Source organism: Mustela lutreola, chromosome 13 (genome assembly GCF_030435805.1).
Source record: "Mustela lutreola isolate mMusLut2 chromosome 13, mMusLut2.pri, whole genome shotgun sequence".
NCBI lineage: Eukaryota > Metazoa > Chordata > Mammalia > Carnivora > Mustelidae > Mustela > Mustela lutreola.
The window spans coordinates 18,032,630-18,050,379 of NC_081302.1; the positions used below are offsets into that span (position 1 = coordinate 18,032,630).

Sequence of the window (17,750 nt, forward strand, 5' to 3'; positions counted from 1 at the left end):
ATGAGAACATTCAGTTCAGCTTAACAGTTTAGTAATAAGAACTGACTGAGAACACATGCTTATGCAAGTGTACATATAACATACACACACTCTTGTATGCAAAATCTGTTACATGAACCTTATCACACTTAAATGGATCTACTTATTGAGTTTTCTAGGGATAGCATATGCTTAAATACCTTGAGGACATATCATGTCCTGCACACGTCCATATTCTTACCCACTGAGGAATCTTCTTAAGAGAAACAACTGTTAGGTAAGGATCTATATTCGCACTGGCTCCATTTCCATCTCGTCATTTCAGTGACAAATTTCATGGGTTGGAAGGAATGGTGAGATCTCTGAGAAGTCTGTGTACCTACTAGTTTCTCTACACTCTTAGTTTATTCATTTTTAATATTTTTTATTGAAGCATAATTAACATACAGCATTATACTAGTTACAGTGTTATACTAGTTATACTATACTAGTTATACTAGTACAATATAAGAATTCCACAATTATATTGACTTAGTGCCCTATATTATTAATTTCAATAGCCTGTTTGAACAAACTCTAAGTATGGAATATAAGAAACAAATATAATGCATTGTGTTTCAAAACACTGGTATCCTGTAAACATAGGCATAATATACAAGTACTTTCTCCTAGATTGAAACTGAAATGAGTGCATTTCCAAAATCATCTATATTTTATTAAAGAAAAAAAAAAGAATTCTACTCATAACTGCAAAGGCAAACAGGTTGCAAATGCTCTGATTACCCTATATTTCTGTCTTGTTTCATGTTTTATAGATAAACATAATGCATCAACATCAGAATAGCATATTGTTATTAAAAGTTCAAAACAGAATTCTAAATTTTCAAGCATTTTTAGAAAAGCAAACTACTAATAATAAATTGTATTTACAGAGAACTCCTATCTACTTTAATGAATTGAGAAATCTAGCATATTAAGACATCAAGAAATGATTATTTAAATGATTTAATTATAGCACAGCATGTTTTTCTGCTGATAATGTTACTAATTATACTTTAATAAACCAATCCTAACAAAACAATTAGAGTCCAAATGTTTAACATGAAAATCCAATCTTATTTGGAGCTCAGACTAGTATTTCAAGAGTAAATTCTCTGTTAGTAATTTATTCTGATTTTTGTAGTTCATTAAAGAAATCAGTATCTAATTTAGAAATAATTCTATCAGTTCACGTTTTTTCCACAAAATATTAACAATAGTACAAAACATTAAAAATATTAAGAAACATTTTAAATGATTTAGTTGATATGCCCCTTCCTGATCAAATTTAACTACAAAGTTTTCAGATTGGTACACAAAGAAGGCTTATAAAAATATAATCAAAGTGGAAAATATGTAGCAATCTTCTGAATATAGAGGAAGAGTTCAAATAGTTCTTCTGTATTGCACTGTGTCTATGGAAAACCTAATGCAAATAAGTGAAAACAAGGCCATGGTATTATTTAGAAATCTTCAAGATTTTGGTAGATTAGATCATTTGGGGACAATTATTGACTTCCTCCCCATCTGCATGACTTTACTATTTGCTGTCTGACTTTGCTTTGGCCAAATGGGTATCGTACAGGAATAAACAAAGAAGAAGCTGGCATGTTTTTGCACAGGCAGGCTTGTGTTCCCGACTTCTACCATAACAATAACGTGCTTTGGGTTCTGTGATCTGAGGAGAATGACCAACACATGGACCAGGTCTGGGCTTTAAGCAAACCCCAGCCAAGCATGGCATAGATCAAGCTGACTTATAGCTGACCACAGGTGCTGGAACAAGAAAAAAAATGCTTATTAATATATATCACTATATTTTGCATTTTTTAAAGACTTTATTTACTTATTTGACAGAGAGAGAAAGAGCACATCAGGCAGAGCAGCAGGCAGATGGACAGGGAGAAGCAGAATTCACGCAGAGCAGACAGCCCAGAAGTGGGGCTTGATCCCAGGACCCTGTGATCATGACTTGATGTGAAGGCAAACATTTAACCAACTGAGCCAATTGCATGGTTTTTTAATGCAAAAATATTGTGGCGTTAGCTTGACTGCTACAAAGGTGTTACTGTTGAACATTTCTGTTATTCAGTCATTACGTTTACTGTGTGCATGTTGCAATATCTTTAAAATAAATTATAACTATGTTCTAATTGAAGTAAATTATAGCACAGAATTTCATTAAATATCCTCTGGTAATTTGTTTTATATTCAATCTTAACTGAATGCCTTCTAGGTTCCTGAAAGTATGACTAATTCTCTGAAGCTAGATCAGAAATCTTAGTATAAAATCTGCAGAGTGCATCCCTTTATATTTTTATGATGGGAATCTTTTACTCTAAGCAGATGTGTTCTTACTCAGTTTTGTAAGCCTACTACTTAGGAAATTTCGTGATCCATAAGACAAACTCGGTAATACTAGTTGAATAAAGTTAAGAGATATATTGTTAGCCTCCCTTCCCCCTACTTACTCAGAAGCATATCACATCCTAACTGTTACTGGTATTGTTTCCATAATATGTTCACTCTTATCAATGTCTTCCTTCAATCATATTTTGTACTCATCAACACACCTAGCACCTAATAGTACTAAATCAATGCTTATTCAGTGAATGAATGGATGGATGAGTGAATAAAACAGAACAAGAATTTTGAAACTGTAATCTAAGCTTGAAGGCATAGTATTTGTAATTAGATTGATTTTAAAGAGTTTCTCTTAGTATTTGATAATTGGAAAGACTCGTTTTCCTGTTTCATTTAAATTTTACATATAGTGATCAACTTAATGATAACTTTCATTTATTTCTTCAATAGATATATAGCGAACATTTCTTATCTTTCCATGACCTCTGCTAGTCACAATGAGGGTACACACGTATATCCCATGACATAACAGAGACTGAAGTGAAAAGGCAACACAGATGATATTCTGCATTGAGGCTTGTTTTAAATGGATAACACCTGGAATATTTTTCCTTGTTATAAATCCAAGAAATGCACTGATGGGTTGAGATGCAATACATTCTAAGGTGTCAGATAAGGAGGTTTTTTTTTAAAGAATAGTTAAAATATGATACTTCAATGAATTAGCATGGAAACAGGACAAATTTTCTAGTTATGAGCATATTTGTGAAACAGACATTGAAAATTAGTTTTCTAATAAGGCTACTGTGTTCTTGGATGAAATATAATAATTTTGCTATCAATTTTCATCAATGAGAAAACACAGTATGGTTACTTAAATCAGCATTTAATGGGGCACCTGGGTGGCTCAGTGGGTTAAGCCTCTGCCATCGGCTCAGGTCGTGATCCCGGGGTCCTGGAATTGAGCCCTGCATCAGGCTCTCTGCTCAGCAGGGAGCCTGCTTCCTCTGCTCTCTCTCTGCCTGCCTTTCTGCCTACTTATGATCTCTGTCTGTCAAATAAACAAATAAAGTCTTTCTAAAAATAAATAAATAAATCAGCATTTAAGTACATAAGTAACTTGCTTTTATTTGCCGGTGACATGTTTCACATATTTTTAAAAGATTTTATTTATTTATTTGGCAGACAGAGATCACAAGTAGCCAGAGAGGCAGGTAGAGAGAGAGAGGGGAGGAAGCAGGCTCCCCTCTGAGCAGAGAGCCTGATGCAGGGCTCGATCCTAGGACCCCAGGAACATGACCTGAGCTGAAGACAGAGGCTTTAACCCATTGAGAAATCCAGGTGCCCCCACGTTTCACATTTTTTAGATGGGGAATTATGAAATGTAAACTCCATACATTTTAATGGGTACAAATCAAATACTAATTCTAAATCAAATAAATGGGTACAAATCACATACCTAATTCTTAAGAATTAGGTTTTCAGGGGTGCCTGGGTGGCTCAGTTGTAAAGCGTCTGCCTTGGGCTCAGGTCATGATCCCAGGGTCCTCTCCCACTCCCCCTGCTTGTGTTCCCTCTCTTTCTGTGTCTCTCTCTGTCAAATAAACAAATAAAATTAAACAAACAAACAAAAAAAGAATATGATTTTCATTCCAGGATCTGTTAAGGGCCTTAAGAACATATTTTCCAGAAATATAAACTTTTCTGATGTGATTCTTTCACAAAAGTCTTGAAAAGATTTTCTTATCATTCAATTAAAAATGAATGTATACAATAGAAAATCCCTAGGATCAGGTAAATTTAGCAACTATCTTGTTTTGTTACATATCTAGTAAGTTCAAATAAGACTTTTATAATTAAGAGCTGACAAACCCATGTGCTTTTATAAGATAAAAGGAAAAGGAGTGTGAAAGGGAGTTAAATTACATTTCACCATCTGTTTAATGAGTTTTCAGCCTTGTTTGATAATAAATTTCCAGATAAAAAGTTTCAAAATGATCATTTTCAGAAATAGTAACTGACCTGCCTTGTAAAAGGTATATAAATGCCTATTCACACTCATTACTATAAAACTTGTGATTTGTTTTATTCCTAATGAAACCGATTAACTTTCCATCATATCAGAGTCAAAATGTAATAAATGCAGAACTTATATTCATAAGACTGATCACATTTCTTAAGGTTATTATAATACATATTTTAATTTTAGCATAGAACTTTTACTTAGCTTAGTTTTTAATGAATCTCTGTAGAGTATTTCTTTCACTTCTTCAACATCGTGCGCCTAAGAAACTTTCCCACTAATCCCCCATGACCATATTCCTCTACTGTCAGCCTACTTTTGAGATGCTTTTACTGTTCCAAAACTATAGGGGGCCATCTGGTTAAGTGCTCCTGAACTGCAAGAAATATATCCAGAAACTGCTCTGTTCTGACAAATTACATCTTCAAAGCACATTCATAAAATGGTATTTAAGTAATTACCGAATACATTTATTGAGTCTGCAAAGCATTACAGACTCTTAATATACCTGCAAGAAGTTGAGAAAAAGCATGAGCCAGTTAAAAATTATGTATAGCAAAGGAATGCTTCAGAAGATCTGGAGAATTACTTTCTGCCTGCCAAACTTTGGGGTGTTTGGAGTTAATTTCTGACCATTGCCAAGAGAGGACTGTATATGGTCCAGAAAATCATGAATAGCAAGAGAAAAGCTGAGCTGTTTGGAAAGCCTTCTGAACTACTATGACCCTAGGAACCCAGAGCTCAATGAAGGTGGTAGAACTATGAACTCGAATTAACATCCAGAAAAAAGGGGATACCTGCGTGGCTCAGTTGGTTAAGTGGTTAGTTAAGCTGGTGCCTTCAGCTCAGGTCATGATCACAGGGTCCTAGGATCTAGCCCACATCCTGGCTCCTTGCTCAGCAGGGAGTCTGTCTCCCTCTGCCTGCCTCTTCCCCTGCTTGTTCTCTTTCTCTCTTTGTCTCTCTCTTGATCTCTGACAAATAAATAAATAAAATCTTTTTTTTTTTAATCCAGAAAAAGCTAAAGAAGAGGTTTCTCTGGAGATTTTATTCAGCACAAAGAACAGCCACATTTAAGCCAAAAAAAATCAGCAAAGTTTGTGAGATATGGCTTAATAACTAGAGTCAGAATAGGAAAACAAATTTAGGGTCAGAATAATAAATAACAACAGACTAACCAAGATATCTGGGTAGAGGGAAAGAGGCCACTGTTGGTATTATCTAATATCCCAGTTTTTTAATTCCTTGATTTTTTTTTTCCTCTAAAGAAGTGCTCTCATAAGTCAGTTACAGAGTGCCAAGGAGAATACAGGAGTACACGTTCTTTGTCAGAAAAAAAAACTGAGACATAGTGGATAAATGGATAACCAGGACTTTAAGAAAAAATAGATAAAATTGGGGTTTTTTTGCAAGTAAAAATAATAATAATTTGTTGTTGTTGTTTTTATTTAAATTCAATTAGCCAACCTATAGTACATCATTAGTTTCTGATAGAGTGTTCAATGATTCATTGGTTGCATACAAGTCCCAGTGCTCCTCTGATCACATGCCCTCCTTAATGCATATTACTCAGTTACCCCATTCCCCATGCATCTACCTTTCCACAACCCTCAATTTATTTACCAGAGTCAAGAGTCTCTTATGGTTTGTCTCCCTCTCTGATTTCTTTCCATGCAATTTTTCCTCCCTTTCTCTATGTTCCTCTGCACTATTCCTTATATCCACATATGAGTGAAACCATATGTAAATTATCTTTCTCTGCTTAACTTACTTCACTTAGCATAATCCCCTCCAGTTCCAACCATTTTGACACAAATGGTATTTATCCTTCCTCATGGCTGAGTAAAGTTCCATTGTGTATATGGACCACATCTTCTTTATCCATTCATCTGTTGAAAGCTATCTCACCTCCTTCCGCAGTTTGGCTATTGAGGACATTGCTGCTATGAACAATGGGGTGCATGTGTCCCTTCTTTTAATCACATCTCTATCTTTGGGATAAATACCCAGTAATGCAATTCCTCGGTCATAGGGTAGCTCTATTTTTAACATCTTGAGGAACCTCCATACTGTTTTCCAGAGTGGCTATACCAGCTTGCATTCCCACCAACAGTGTAAAAGGGTTTCCTTTTCTCTACATCTTCACCAGCATTTGTTGTTCCCTGTCATGTTAATTTTAGCCATTTTAGCTGGTGTAAGGTGGTATTTCACTGTGGTTTGATTTGTATTTCCCTGATGGCAAGTGATATGGATAATTTTTTTTCATGTGTCTGTTAGCCATCTGTATGTCTTCTTTGGAGAAGTATCTGTTTCTATGAGGCTAGGATTACTTTGATCCCCAAACCAGACAAAGACCCCACTATAAAGGAGAATTACAGACCAATATCCCTGATGAACATGGATGCCAAAATACTCACCAAGATATTAGCAAATAGTATCTAACAGTACATTAAAAGGATTACTCACCATAACCAGGTGGGATTTATTCCTGGGATGCAAAGGTGATTCAATATTCACAAATCAACCTACGTGATAGATCACATTAGTAAAAGAAAAGACAACAACAATATGATCCTCTCAACTGAAGCAGAAAAAGCCTTTGACAAAATACAGCATTCTTGATTAAAACTCTTCAAAGTATAGGGATAGAGGGAACATACCTCAATATCATAAAAACCATCTATGAAAAGCCCATAGCGAGTATCAATCTCAATGGTGAAAAACTGAGATCTTTTCCCTTAAGGTCAGGAACATGGCAGGGATGCCCACTCTCACAACTATTACTCAACATAGTACTAGAAGTCCTAGCCTCAGCATTCAGACAACAAAAAGAAATAAAGGGAATTCAAATTGACAACAAAGAAGTCAAACTCTCTCTTCACAGATGCCATGATACTATGTGGAAAAAAACCCAAAGACTCCACCCCAAAATTGTTGTTGTTTTTAAAGAGAAAATGAAAGACCTAGAATTAACAGTTGGAAGAACTGAAACAATGAGGAGTATATCTGTGGGAAGAGTAGATGTCAGGTTTGTGTAGAAGAGGCGAGCAATTAATTAGCTAATGAGGCTGGAGATGTGGAAGACAAGATCATGCAGGTCCAGATAAGCCATGATGTAGGGTTTCTCTTTCGTTTTCACAATTATATTTATATTTATCAGAGTAACAAACACATCTAGTAGAAAACTGAGTAATACCAAAAGGCTTATGTTAAGAAAAGATAGCATTTCTCGGCCAAGCACTTTATATACCGGTTTCCTGCTCCTATAAACTGTAATAATCAACCTGATTAATTTTCCTAGCATTAGCCTTACACGCCTATGCAACTTTTAATAAATAGGCAGTTTTTCTGTTTCTTCATTGTCAATTCTTGATAATAGTTACTGATTTTCCATAACACCAAATTTCCATTCCTTTTTGTCATCCAAATAATATAGCTTTAGCAAAGTTTTGATTACTGTAATGTTTACAAATACATTATTTACTTCAGAGCTAGTGTATTATGATTATATTTTTTTTCCGATAAAGCTTTTATTCCACCATAATCTATAATTGCCATGATATCTATTAGTTACATAGCATGCCTTGCATCTATCACATCTTTCTATGTATGTATCTTATTTTTTCCTTAAATGTTTTAGCAGATCTATCAAATGCTGAGTTATTTCTTTTCCATACATTCCAAAATATCACTTTAAGCTGAATTCTTTTCCTTTTTAGCTTACAAATTTCCCTGCCATAGTCAACTTTTCCCTAAACTGATGTTTTCAATATAAGTTTCCTAAACCCCATTATCTTATTATTTCTTGATCACTCCCTTTGCCAACAGCTTTCTACAAAAGGTATAACAAAACATGTATTTGTGTACGCTTACTAATCTGAAAATCTTTTAAATTTATTCTTATACTTAATAGCTAGTTTAGCTGGGTATTGAATTTCAGGTCAGAAATGAGTTGTCTCATAATTTGAAGGTATGGCTTTTCCTTTTTTGTCTAGTATTCCTGTCAATAAGAAATTATAAGTCTAATAGCTATCTTTGCATGAATTTCTGTGTATTTTTTTTTTGGTTGTTTTCTTTCACTGGAAGATTTTAATATCTTCTTTTCAGTATTCAGAAATTTCACAATTATTGTGGATGGTGTATGTTTCATTCATTGTGATGGTCACTTGGTAGGTTCCATTTGGAGTCTCGACTCCTTAATTCTGAAGAAAAATATTTGATAAATTTCTTCTATTAGTTTGATTCTCTTATGTGAAATTCTTATATTACTTGGATCTCCTGGAGTGAAATTCTAATGTCACATCACTTTATTATTTTCATTTACTATTTACAATTACTCTTTGGTGTGTGTGTTGTTATGTTTTAGGATACTTCCTTGGTTTTATCTTCAAAACCCTTCCAATGAGTTCAATTTAAAGATTTTAAGGAAAGACATGAAGATCCCATGGTGGAGTAATCAGAAACTTGGTGGGAAATCACAGAGGGAGCACAAAGAGATGATCAAAGGCATAGATAAGTAATATTAAATGCTCAAGAGAAATGACAACTGCTATAAGGCTATTAAGTTCTGAACAACAAGAAAAAGATAATTAGTGAAATTAGCAAGAGCATTTCAGTGGAATGATGGAGGCAACAATCAGATCATAGTGTGTTAGGGAAATAACAATAAATGGGTCAGCAAGTAAAAGGGGAAAGACTGATAAAACTTCAGAGACATTCCGATATTAAAAAAAATTATTTGGCACAGTATTAGCAAAACTATCAAGATCAGGCAGGATAAACCTTCAATATTCTAATAGTTATTGTCAGCATAAGAGACTATTCCATATACAAATGAATATTGATGTCCAAAAAATTAATGAAAAATATCTGTTAATATTTTTATGTAAATAGAGTCACACAATGTGTGATCTTTTGTGATGGTTTCTTTTACCTATCATGTTTTCAAGGTTCTTCTATGTTGTAGCATTTTATTCATATCCATATCCAAATGCTTTTCACTACTGAAAAAGGTTTCATTTTATGGATATATAATATTTTATTTATCCATTCATCAATTGATGAATGTTTGCATAGTTTCCATTTTTTGGATATTATGAATGATGCTGCTATCAAGATTCATGTACAGGTTTTTGTGTGGACACATATTTTCTTTTCTCTTGGGTATAAAGCTGAGAGTAAAATTTTTGGCTCATATGGTAACTCTATGTTTAGCCTTCCACAAATCTATCTAATAATCAAAGTAGTTGCATGAGTTTACTTTCCACCAGCAGTATTTGAGAGCTTCACTTTTGGGGTGCCTGAGTGGCTCAGATGTTAGGTGGCTGCCTCAGCTTAAGTCATGATCCCAGGATTCTGGAATCTAGCCCCACATCTGGCTCCCTGCTCAGTGGGAGGCTTGCTTCTCTCTCTTCCACTCCTCTAGCTTGTGTTCCCTCCCTCACTGTGTCTCTCTCTGCAGTCAAATGATCTACCACTGAGCTATACCCCCACTGTGTCTCTCTCTGGCAAATAAATAAAAATCTTTTTTTTTTTTTTTTTTTAAAAGAGCTTCAGGGGCACCTGGGTGGCTCAGTGGTCTAAAGCCTCTGCCTTCGGTCAGGTCATGATCCCAGGGTCCTGGGATGGAGCCCCACATCAGGCTCTCTGCTCAGCAGGGAGCCTGTTTCTCCCTCTCTCTCTGCCTGCCTCTCTGCCTACTTGTGATCTCTGTCTGTCAAATAAATAAATAAAATTTTTTAAAAAATAAATAATAAAAAATTATAAAAGAGCTTCACTTTCTCTACATGATACCACACTTGTGATTTTTTAATATTTTTGATTATATAACAAAAGATGTTAATTAAGGTGACTATAGACATACAACGAGTACCTACAGAAGATGGAATTTAGTGATATGCCTTGTCCTAACTCAAAACTCGCACTCTTTAGTATATTGCTGTATTGTGGCCAGTGTGTTTTACTGAAATAAAAGGGATTTGTTTTGTTTGGGGATTTTTTTTCTCTTTCCTTTTCTTTTCTTTTTTTCTTTTTAGGTTCTTTGACATTACTGAATGGATAGATGTAACTGTCAAAGGCATCATTTTTTTCACCTTTTCTAGTTTCTGATAATATAATGCCATACACTTATCTTTTAGATTTCACAATTCCTGAAAATATTTAAATCCCAGTAATTTCAATTTTTTATAATAAATCTGAATTTTTGTGGGAAGTGGCTATAATTCAGAATGTCATTTTTTTAAATAAACCACATTTCTTGGTTATATTTTAAACAGAAAGATTAAAAGTCTTAGCCTATAAATGGCTAATCACCAAAATATAAAGTGTAAAATTTCTAGTGTTCAAATTCCTTTGATGTATTTGACAAACAGAAAACCTGGTAGATAAATGGTGCAAATCTTAATAGGTAATAATAATATGTAAGATCAGCAGCAGCCAAGTGAATATAAAGTAAAATATTATCCAACATAGAACAATCACATACACTCCAAAAAAAAAAAAAAAAAATCAATGGCCAATCCAAATCCTTTCATTTCCAGTTGATTGTACACTAATTGAAATGGTTGGTTTTATGCTGACAATTGATTTTTTTAATGAAATGGACAATAGTGAACTCAGTGCATTATACTACACACTCCAGAAAGCAACCTTCCATTGAATTTACTCACACCAACTAATTGCTAAATTAGATAGTCATTCAATGTTATTGAGTACATTTCAAATACTTTCGTCTGAATCAGAAGATAACTAAATGTGTTTTGGTTACTACTGCACTGCTAATATAAAATCACAGGTGTCTTTCTTTCTGGAATTTTAATATGGTAATCCTGGGGACGTGACACTGCTGTGTCACGAGATGAGGACGAAGGAGTAAAGGTGCTGTGGTGAATTCCCTGAGCAAGAAAAAGAGTCTGTAGAAGTAAAGGAAATCCACAGAATCAGCTGACATCCCTGACTAATCAATTATGATTGACTGGTCCTGCATCTCTGCAATAAACTCTTACTAATAAGAAGTTTCTAAAATGTGAATTAGAATAAGTATTTTCATGAAAAAAGCTTAGATAATTTTCAGAATTCAGAAACTGACATACTAAAAATCTTGTTTATTTATTTTTTTTATAGACACTAACCTTAAAACTATCCATTATGATTTAAATCAGAACCTCTGCTTTACTCTATCACAGCTCTAAAGTTACTATTTATCATATCGGTATTCTAGGAATAAAATGGGAAAAAAGAAAAGAGGCAATTTACTACCGCCTTTTCCGACATGAAATAAGAGAGTTCTCATCTCTGCTTGAACCCAGTAGGTTGTGATTATTGAAATACATATTATAAAATGTCTATATACTTTGTAGTTTTAAGCAAATGGTTATGATTATTGCTTTTTCTCACATTTAAAAACCAAATTTATTTTATACATGAAGACATATTTCCAAAGAAGTTTTAGTCTCTATAAAAATGAATATTTAATAGAAACTGATAATATCCTCTTATGTATTGGAATTATTAGGTTTGAAGAAATAAAATGTTACTTAAAGCTAGTACTTTTAACAACACTGTAGCGTTTATTGGTTTTGCAATAAAAGAATTATAGAAAATTGCTGTGATATTACTTTTTATGTTTCATATTGAAAGTAGGTAAAGTAATTTCTGAGCAGTGGGTCATTATCATTCATAACTAACCATACTCAGCAGTTAGGCTTTTAACTGCTGATATCATTTTGGTTTTTTGGGTTTTTTTTAGGAAAAATGATATATGTTATTTAATCTTTAAAGATAAGCTGCTGCAAAAATTATTTTTTGCTGACAACTTTGCCCTAAACAAACTTAGTCAATATCAATGAGAAGTTTTAAAATAAGTTTGCTAAGAGAAAAAGATCTGAATTAAATTTTTCAATCATATCCTCAGTCAATATACTAAGAAATCAAGTATTATTTCTAATCTATTATCAAAGGGCAATTCAGTCTAGGAAAGTTCATGTAAACTCTTTAAAAATTCTCCTTTTAGAAAATTCCTCACTAGCTCTTGACTGTGCCATACTCAACACGGGTAATCTTCAATGGTACAAGCACTGTCTCCCAATAGTGGGGGCTTTAAAATATAGGAAATTTCTGGAATATTGACACAATGGCTTCTCCAGAGAAAGGGGCTGAATGACAGTCCCTGTTCCTGTTCCTGTTTCCAACTCACAAGGATTTACAGAGCCAGTGAGGGGTCTTTGAAGTGCCTGAGATACTCCCTGAGGATCAAGCTATAATCCCTAAATCCCCATTTACATCAGATCTCCAGAGCAACTTTTTTTTTTTTTTTTTTTTGGTAGGATTTAAAAATAGAACACTTTTCCTAAACAATGAAATAAAATTAAAGTTGTTTTTGCTAAGCCCTTTCTTTAGGAAGCCTTGAAACTAAAAACTATTTTCCAATTAAGATATATTTTCGCCATACTTGGGAGTACCCACAGGTACTATCAGCTCAAGCTAACATGCCTAAAGGACTATCTAAAGGAGTACTACCTTTGTCTTTAAAATTCCATGTGATTTTCCTACCACCAATGTGTGGTCACTGCCAAGTTCCCAACTACACCCTCCACATGCTGTGAAAGTGGACAGATATCCCGTGCTTCATGTGTAAATTCCTGCAACTTTTTTGGATTAAAATCTAGTAGTACTTATTAAAATATTTAAAATTATCAACTGGCCAATTCTTGGTTATAACATCTAAAAATAAAAGGGGAAAAAGTTGTAAAAAGATTCATCTTTGGGAATATTCCTATTAGCAGTATTTGTTATTGTGAAAAATGGTAAGAACTTAAATATCAAAATTTAGTTTGGTATTACATAAAGTTATAGTCTTTCCATATGATAGAGCCAAATACATGCACTAGCAATGATATTGCAGAGTATTTTCTGCTATGGAAACAAACATGTTATATGTTGTTAAGGGAGTTCTTTGGGACACAAAACTAAATCACTCTTTGATCTCATTTTGTTTTATTTTAAAAAAGTCAAAATTTTTATCTAATTGTATGTATAATTAAGTACGCAAAAGCCTACAAGACTTATTTCCTGAGACTGCTTGCTGTTTTAGATGTGTTTAGAACATTTATTTTCCACATTTTTTGTAAAGTTTTCTAAAATAATAAAATTCAATTTCTTAAAATGAACATTGATTATTCTTCAGTAAAAGAAAAGTTAATGTTATTAAATACATTGTCTGTCCTACACCAACTGTCTAAGTAGGTACATGGTATCACATACATTTAATAAATGTTTTCTCTGTTCCTACATTTTTGGAATGCACATCTTTTGTATGATTCTGCTTTTTTATATTCTCCCCTAAAATTTTTGCTGTGCATTAATTCTCCAACAAGAAGGCGAAAACCTCATAGTCCACAACTTAAGTACTATCTAACACTGATGCTCCCAAATACATTCCTTCTGCTCTGTGGCTGCCCCCGAGCTCTGGATGTTCCTCTCGGGAGTCTGAGGCATTTCAAATGTTGCAGAACCATAACTAATCAACCCCAATAACTTAAACCCCAGACTTGCTCCATTTCCAGAATTCCTTGTTTCATTTAATGACACTATCACCCCACCAAGAGTAGTTCTTACCCTTGTTCTCTCCCTCTCTATCCCATTTCCAATCCATCAACAAATCTTAATTAACTCTCCTTCCTGTATTTATGGAAATCTCCTGGCTTCTCATGGTGACCACTCTTCTTAGTCTAGTCCCAATCACCATGATCTTTTGCCTTTGTTGCTTACTTCCTCTATTTTTGCTCTTCTTCTACTTGGGTCCATTTTCCTAAGTGAAGACTAAATTATCTTTATGAAACACTAATTAAATTATATCACCTTCTCTTGGATAAAATCTAAACTCTCTGCTAGGGTCTACCAAATTCCCCTTAATTCAGAATATATCTCTCTTTCTCTCTCCTTCACTCACTCTACTGTGGCCACATGCCCTTCAGTTTTTCTGTGAATACAATAAACCTATTTCTACCACAGGTCCTTTGAACGTAGTATTCCTTGTGCCCCACACACAGTTCTCCCGGATTTTTCAGATTCCCTTCCTCTCTTTCTTCAGTATCAACCCAAACATCCCCCTTTTGGTGGCCTCCATGGGGACACTCTTCTTAAGTACATTTTCCTACCTCATACCATTTTGTTTTCTTTATATTTGTCAGCTACAGTTACTATACTTACATATTTTTTCCTAGAATGTAAATCTCATGTGAACAGAGTTGTATCAGCTTTGTTCACCGCTTTAACTTGAGTGCTTCATACAGATGAAGGTCCATAGTAGAAGCCCAATAAGTACTGATTGAATATTTGAATAAATTAATTATTAAGACTTTAAATTGTAGGAGGAGACAAACCATGAGAGACTATGGACTCTAAGAAACAAACTGAGGGTTTTGGAGGGGCAGGGGGTGAGGGTTGGGTGAGCCTGGTGGAGGGTATTATGAAGGGCATGTATTGCATGGAACACTGGGTATGATGCATAAACAGTGAATACTGGAACACTGAAAAGAAATAAAATAAAATGGGAAAAAAAGATATTTAAAAAGTACCATTTTTCAAAGCAAAGTTCCTACCCACTTGTTTAGTGACTGTAATTGCAGAGGTTACATGGTAGAAAATGAGGTGCCGCTCAATGACAGGCCAAAAAGAAAGGTGTTTGGAGGCTAATGAATGGAACCAATTTTTGCTAATAAATGTGGTTGGCTTCTTTCCATATATTTAACAGGGGAAAAGGACAAGAGGAACATTAGCTTATCCTTATGATGACAGATGTCATTTTCACTGTGAAATGCACTTAATACCCATCACAATAAGAAAGATGGAATTCTGTGGAAACATAAATAAGTGATCATCTAAATCTACAGATTAGATTCTGAAATATATTCCTACCTTTACTTCCTCCCTTTGTCTCACACTCCTCCCAAATTAAGAAGTTATCGCTTATAGAAGACAATTTTCTGAAACTTTTCAGACCTGACACTGTGCTAGGTCTTTATAATTCCTCCTTCATAGTGACAGTATAATAGCCATCCCCACAAGGGCACACATGTATGATTAGCAGTCAGAAGTCTAGCAAAATCAAAAACGTCTCTTCATCTTCGGGACAGCTGGTTTAGGAGAGAACATGTTCTAAGCCATTAAAGGTGAATATTTTCACGACACCTGTACAAAATGACTTTCTGCTATCTTCTCTACAGACCTAAATTTCAATCCTCATCCTATAGCCTTTAAGAGATAGACCTCAAAGGTAGCATTTTATATCATATCCTTTTATAGTACTGGAACAAAACTTGAGCATGAATAATTGGAGATCTGTACACTCATAGAAAGATGAAAGAATTGGGTTCAATTTAACACAGGAGCTAAAGAAAAAAAGGGAAAAAAAAGTGGGATTATTTCCCTCTGCCATCTTGAAAAGGATATGGCTTTAAAACCAATGTAAGAAGAAGACAGTGATGTTCTCTTGGATGGGTCACATACCAGCAACCCTCTTCCTAAGAGTTTTTATAAACCTTTATATTTTGATTATCTACTTATTTCTTTGTGAATATGTTTTCTTGTATCTGTAGATGCTTTCCTATATAGCAGCTCCAGCCTCATTACTTATAACAAGGTTTCCATCAGCTTTCATCATGTGTATGTTCCACAAAGTTTGAACACGCACCTACTGGACAAGTGTATTTACATATTTCTACATTACACACATGTGCCATCGCATTGTCATCTATTTTACACACTTTCTTACAAGCGAATAAATTAACATAATGAGATAGCATAAATGGACACTGAAGTTCATTTTTCCTTCCTGCCGTCCAGTGGACCGGTTTGTGCACTCTCTGGAGGAATGCTTAGCCCACTTTGGAGACCACTAAGATTTTATCCCAAAGAGAGGAACCAGTTCTCTTGATCTTATGAGCAATGTGCACTAGAATTTCGAATAGTCTATATCTGCATACCTCATTATACCATGTTACAGTGCACGATGCCATGAGGTACCAGAGAGACCAGGCATTTGTTCCTCCAGCTGCAGGTAATGCTGTTGGCTGCTGGTAACTCAGAGCTAAGGTAACACTCCCCTGCCTTCACCCTAATAGCCCTCATCTAATTACTGGTCCAATAACCCACCTCCTTGTTTCAATTCAGGTCAACTGGAAAGTGCTGTCCTAGCTTCAGAGTTCTTCTGGATTCAGAAGAAGATTCCATTATTACTGCAAATATGGTTCAATTGCTTTCTCTCTCTCTACAGTGCTACTTCCTCCAGTCCTTTACTGACTGCAAAGGCACCCTGCCAGAAATCTCCTGCACACAGGTCTTTGTTCCAGAGTCTCTCATGTGTTGAGTTCCTAAAATATTGTTTATTGAGCCATTAGCAATTCATGTATTAATATAATATCCTAAATCTTCCTGAACCCCCATTAGGTTCTCACTGAGTCAAGATTAATTTCACCTAGAGGTCTTCTTTGTTCTTCTTACTATGGAAAATCAAGGCTCCAAAAATTGGACAGGAAGAGTGACCTCCTTCTTCTAAATGCCTAAGTGACATTTACTGATGGGCTTAATATCACAGCTTCTGAGGACAACAGTTCTCCATCCAGATCTTAGCCATTCTGCCCCCAGGCTGTGGTCTAGCTCATTCTGTTCACTCTGATGCTTCCATCAATGTCACTTCCGCTCCTGACACAATCCCAATACCTCTCAGGTTCAAGAAATGCTAGAGCACTTGGCCTACTAGCAGTATAAGGCAACTATCTACTTTACCTGAGAGGTATCTCTCTGAGAGAATTGGTTTAGCTCACTATGAGGTTTAACTCACTAGGAGTCATGACATCACTTTTCTCCTACACTTTCTCAATGGAACTTACTTTTAGTACTGCCATCGAGGATGACAGCTGTGTTTTCCCAGCGCACCAGTCATAGAATAGCCAAAGTAATCACTATTGTCTCCTGGAAGGGGGATATCTATGGTATTGGATATAGGACCTTTAATGCTTACATTTCTTCTGATCAAGACACAGACTTTCATAAAAATGGAATCCTAAGAAGTGGGCCTACATAAACTCAAATTTTGCAGAGCATCTATGAAAAGCGTAACAATGACTCTAGTTTGTTTTCTTTTGTTTTATTTTGTTTTAGAGAGAGAGAGAATGTGTGCCTGTGTGAGTCAGGGGGAGAGAAGGGTGGGCAGAGGGAGAGAGAGAATCCCAAGCAGGGTCTGTGCCCAGTGTAGAGGCCCACATTAGGCTCAATCTTATGATCTGAGATCATGACTTGAGCCAAAATCAATTTGGATGCTTAACCTACTGAGACACCCAGGCAC

General features: G+C 35.0%; 1 protein-coding gene across 2 annotated transcripts in view; it reads right to left on the bottom strand.

The window, feature by feature from the left end:
• Window positions 1–17,750, bottom strand: part of GPC5 (glypican 5) — a 762,590-nt gene that overhangs the window by 272,560 nt on the left and 472,280 nt on the right. The gene's annotated exons all lie outside the window — the stretch shown is intronic.